This window comes from Ovis aries, chromosome 14 (genome assembly GCF_016772045.2).
Source record: "Ovis aries strain OAR_USU_Benz2616 breed Rambouillet chromosome 14, ARS-UI_Ramb_v3.0, whole genome shotgun sequence".
NCBI classification, from domain to species: Eukaryota; Metazoa; Chordata; class Mammalia; order Artiodactyla; family Bovidae; genus Ovis; species Ovis aries.
This window is the reverse complement of record NC_056067.1, coordinates 36,102,183-36,108,183: the sequence shown is the minus strand read 5'-3', so window position 1 is coordinate 36,108,183 and position 6,001 is coordinate 36,102,183.

The window sequence follows — 6,001 nt, the reverse complement described above, 5'->3', positions numbered from 1 at the left end:
TTGCATATATATAAATTTAAGTACTAGCAAGAGATTTGTAGCAAATGCAAAAGGACACAGCTCTGTAAACATATTTGTTAAATGATGATTCATACTTAACCTTGGTGTGCATGAGTCAACTAGAAGGCTATGTTAAAGATGCAAATTCCCAGGAATTCCCTGGCAGTCCAGTGGTTAGGACTCAGCTTTTACTGCAGTGAAAGTCTGATCCTTGGTTGGGGGAACTAACATCCTACAAGTCACGAAGCTCAACAACAACAGAAAAGCAGATCCCCTCCAGTCCAGACATAGAGACTTTCAGTTCAGTTCAGTCGCTCAGTCATGTCCGACTCTGCGACCCCATGGACTGCAGCAAGCCAGGCCTCCCTATCCATCACCAAATCCGGGAGTTTACTCAAACTCATGTCCATTGAGTCGGTGATGCCATCCAACCATCTCATCCTCTGTCGTCCCCTTCTCCTCCCACCTTCAATCTTGAAGGTGAGACTTCTCCTCACCTTAAATCTTGGCTTTCCTTGTTACTTACTTTGGCCAATAGATTGTGACAGAAATGGTACTGTGCAAGTAACAACATATAGACTTCAAGAGACCTTGAAATTTCCATCTTCACCATCTTAGAACACTCCATGATGCCGTGAAGAAGTCTGGGATTAAAGATGTTACCTATACGTTGGCACTTGCCACCTACCTCTGCTGCTGCTGCCGCTGCTAAATTGCTTCAGTCGTGTCCGACTCTGTGCAACTCCATAGACAGCCTCCCACCAGGCTCCCCCTGGGATTCTCCAGGCAAGAACACTGGAGTGGGTTGCCATTTCCTTCTCCAATGCATGCAAGTGAAAAGTGAAAGTGAAGTCGCTCAATCACGCCCGACTCTTCGAGATCCCATGGACTGCAGCCTACCAGACTCCATGGGATTTTCCAGACAAGAGTACTGGAGTGGGTTGCCATTGCCTTCTCCGGCCACCTACCTGTACAAGGACCAAATTATAACACCCTCAGCTGCAGACCTTCAATACCCCATGAAAGGAGTTAAGGTGGAGATCAGGAATGAGGCACTCTGTGCTTTGGGAAAAACTGGCAGAACAAGTCTTCAGATAATTAGGGACTTTCAGGAGATGATTTTATGAGCCCAATTTTTGCATCTCCTTGAATCTAGAAATGCACTAAAATCCTTCATGGTGATACATGCTCCTCGTGACTAGCAGTAATCTGCAAAAACTATGTGTTTCATTGCATGCACTCTCCCTTCACCAAAATCACATATATATATTGACATTCCCCCCTACCTCTTTGTTGCAGTTTCTCAGAGCTATATGAAATGCTATCTCTTGGGCTATATAAATGCTGTCTCTTTGGGCCTGCTGCTGCTGCTGCTAAGTCGTGTCTGACTCTGTGTGACCCCATAGATGGCAGCCCACTAGGCTCCTCTATCCCTGGGATTCTCTAGGCAAGAATACTGGAGTGGGTTGCCATTTCCTTCTCCAATGCATGAAAGTGAAAAGTGAAAGGGAAGTTGCTCAGTCGTGCCTGACTCTTAGCGACCCCATGGACTGCAGCCTACCAGGCTCCTCCGTCCATGGAATTTTCCAGGCAAGAGTACTGGAGTGGGTTGCCATTGCCTTCTCCTCTCTTTGGGCCTATTTTGCCCCAAATGAGACAAAATACAGCTCACACATTGTGCTTTTCTTTCCCTAGTCGACAAAGATCAGCTACTTAGGGTGTCTCAGCTGAGACTGCCCCTTAATCAACTTAACACAAACCATGACTATGTTCAGGCTATATCAGCAGATCAGCCCCATCAACCCCAGCATTATGAGATAATAAAACATTGTTTTAAGACACAAAAAATTTTAAAAAGCAAATTCCCAGCCCCATTTCAGGTCCAGCAAGTCTGGATATAGAATCAGAAATTAACATTTTTAGCAAGTATTTTGAATGACGCTGATGCACGTGATCTACGGGTAACTTTGGGAAACACTGAACTTTTTTACACAATTTTTAAAGGTTTCACTCATCTACAGTTATTACAAAATATTGGCTATATTCCCTGTGGTGTACAATACGTCTTTGTAGCCTACCTTACACTCAACTATTTGTACCTGCCACTCCCCCCAATACTGCCCCTCTCCCACCCACCTGCACCTGCTGGTAATCACTAATCTGTTCTCTATTATCTGTGAGTCTGTTTTTTGTTTAAAGCCATTCTATTTTGGTTTTGTTCTGGCCACATCTTGAGGTTTGCTGGATCTTTGATCTCCAACCAGGGATTGAACCCTGGCCCTTGGCAGTGAAAGCACAGGGTCCTAATCACTGGACTGCCAGGGAATTCCTGTGAGTCTGTTTTGAAGCATATTTAATATGTGTTTATCTTTCATACAGTAAATTAGCAAAATCACCTGGCATTTCCTTTACTACCTCCACCTCTAGGAAACTGAGTCCAATAGTGTTTTTGAAGGCCCTAAAAAGCTAGCAGCGGATGAGATGGCTGGATGGCATCACTGACTCGATGGACGTGAGTTTGAGTGAACTCTGGGAGTTGGTGATGGACAGGGAGGCCTGGCGTGCTGCAACCCATGGGATCGCAAAGAGTCGGACACAACTGAGTGACTGAACTGAACTGAAGAAGCTAGCATAGAAGAAACTCTCCACCAAGGGAGGGGTTGGACAAATATATTTGGAGTACCACAAAAGCTAAATTGGGCTTCCTGAGTCTGGGAAGAAGAAAGCAGTTTGGGATTCCTCCAGTAGCAAGAACCCTATAAGCTTTGCCAAAGGGACCTAGGTTAGTGACAGGATTTTGAAGTGGAAGGGTTACATGATGTATGCAGAAAGACTGGACCCTTGTTGCCACTGCTCCCAGCTAGTAGACATATTTGAGCATCAGTGCAGAGGCTGTCAGCTCTGCCTGATCTTCAGGAAGTGACCAGTGTGGACTGAAGACTAGAGGGCCCCTCCTGAATGTTCTGCACTATGTAAAATCCCTGGGGCAGAGGAGAGAAATACTCATGAGTGACTGAGACTCAATTTGCCATCATCATGGCAACTGGAATTAGAATCAGATTAAAGTGGGTTTTTAAAAATTAATATTTAAATTTCTTTTTTAGAATTTCAAATGGTTTTTCCAGTAGTCACGTATGGATGTGAGAGATGGACCATAAAGAAAGCTGAGCACCGAAGAATTGATGCTTTTGAACTGTGGTGTTGGAGAAGACTCTTGAGAGTCCCTTGGACTGCAAGGAGATCCAATCAATCCATCCTAAAGGAGATCAGTCCTGAATATTCATTGGAAGGACTGATGCTGAAACTGAAACTCCAATACTTTGGGCACCTGATACGAAGAACTGACTTACTGGAAAAGACCCTGATGCTGGGAAAGATTGAAGGCAAAAGGAGAAGGGGATGACAGAGGATGAGATGGTTGGATGGATGGCATCACCGACTCAATGGACATGAGTTTGAGCAAACTCTGGGAGTTGGTGATGCACAGGGAAGCCTGGTGTGCTGCAGTCCATGGGGTTGCAAAGAGTCAGACACAACTGAGCGACTGAACTGAAGTTGAAAGAATAATATAATCAATTCCCACTTTAACTTAGATTCACCAATGGTTATTATTTTTCCATATTTTATTTAATTTATATTTATTTTTATTATTGTCATTAATATTGTTAAACCAAACCATTTCAGAGTTAAGTTGCAAACCTCATGACACTTTACCTCCAAATAATTCCGTGTCTTCTATGAAAAGCCCCTGTATGATTTTCAAGTTCAGAGAATTTAACATGCAGATAAAACTATTATCTAACAAGCTGTCCACATTGTTTCCCAATCATTATAGTACAGTTCTTTGTGAAATTTTGGTATGTCTATAGGATCAGGGATCCAAGTCAGGATAATGTATTCCATTTATGTATGTCTCCTTGGTTTCCTTTAATCAGGCATGGTTCTTCAGCCTCTGCTTTTTTTTTTTTTTTTTCATGACAATAGACATTTTTTAAGAATATGGCTTCAAATTGAATTTGATTCAGGAAAATACTATGACTTAAATAAATTCATATTCACAATGGTAGCCCGTGAAAGCCAGAAAGTCTAGCTTGAAATCTGTGTCCCTGCTGCTCACAAACTTGGTGACCTCAGCTGGCTTTCTCAATCTCTTTTTTTCCAAGTGGATACTCAGGGTTTCAACACTATTTGATGAAAACAGTTCCCTACTGAATTGTTTTCATGTTTGTCGAAAACTGACTGACCAAGTAAGTGTAGATCTTTTTCGCAACTTGCTATTCTGTTCCAGTTATTTGTCTAGCCTTACACCAGTCCCACACTATCTTGGTTATGATCGCTTTGTAAGGCTGAGAGTCAAGCTTTTCTGAGTTGTCAAAATTGTTTCTGCTACTCTAGACCCTTTATGTTTTCACCAAAGTTTTAAAATCAGCTTGTTGTTCTCAACAAGGCAAGGAAAAAGGTTAGCATCAGCAGGGACAAATCATGTTCATAGCAGGTACTCCCTGGTATGTGCTACAGAAGCACTTCCCCGCTCTGGCATTCTTCTCCCAAACCCATAATTCAGTCTAAACAGGAGAAAAACATTAGGCAAACCCAAACTGAGGAACATTCTACAAAATACCTGACCGATAGCAATCAAAACCATCACACTTATTTAAAAAATAAAAACAAGGGAACAAGGAGAAATTGTCACAGACCCACTTTGACTAAGGAGACAGAACTCAAATGCAAAGTGGCAACCTGGATTGGATCCTAGAACAAAAGAAAAAGGATATCAGGGGAAAAAAACCAAACAGTAAAATTCAGATTAAAGTGACAGTAATGTACCAGTGTTGATTTCTTAGTTTTGACAAATGTACTATGGTATATTCAAGATGTTAACATTATTGGAAGTGGGGTGAGAGGTATATAAAAACTCTGTACTATTTTGCAACTTTTCTGTAAATCTGAACATATCCCCAAATAATAAGGATACTTTTAAAAATCAGCCTGTTAATTTCTGTAAAAGCACTTATAGATGAATTTATAAAGAATGAACACCTTGATAATCCTGAGGCTCACAATCCACCAACATGGTACACGGCTCCATTTATTTGAATATTTTTTCAATCTGTGGTTTACAGCATAGAGGGCTTCTACATCCTTTGTCAAAATTGTTTCTAAATTGTTTATGGTTTTCTGCTATTGCAAATGGAATTATTTCATTTTCAATAGTTTGCTGCTATAATAGAGAAATGTAATTGATTTTGTACGTTGACTTAGTATCTTATAATCTTGCTAAACTCACTTATAGTTCTAGTGATTGTTTGTAAGTTTCTTAGAAAACTCTACGTGGCAATCATATCATCTGCTAACAGAGACGGTTTCACTTGTTCCTTTCCAATCTATATGCCTTTTTCCTTGCCTTATGTCACTGGCAAGGAGTATTGCACACTAGCATTTCTGGTAGAACACTGAATAAAAACGGTGAAACGAGCATCTCTGGCTTGTTCCTAGACTTAGTAGGAAAGCACTCTGCCTCTGACAATTAAGTATGATGTCGGTAGACTTGTCAGTAGCTACTCTTCATCTGATAGGATTCCCCCCCCCCCACCTTGTTTCCTGAGGTGTCTTTTTTTTCTCTTTAAATCATAAAAGGAGACTAAACCTTGTCAAATACTTTGTCTGCATCTATTAGGATGATGTTTATATGATTTTATATGATCATCTAGATATGTTAAGCTAAGTTGCTTCAGTTGTGCCCAACTCTTTGCGACCATACGGACTGTAGCCCACCATGCTCCTCTGTCCATGGGATTCCATATGCACATAAATAAATGTGTATGTGTCCTTACAATGAAATATAATTCAGCAGTAAAAAAAAAAAAAAAGAGCATGCTAAAACATGAATGTACCTGAAAGCATCGTGCTAAGTGAAAGAAGCCCAACACAACAGACCACATACAGTATGACTTCATATATATATAATTTCACAAAGAGGCACATCTAGAGAGCTCCCTGG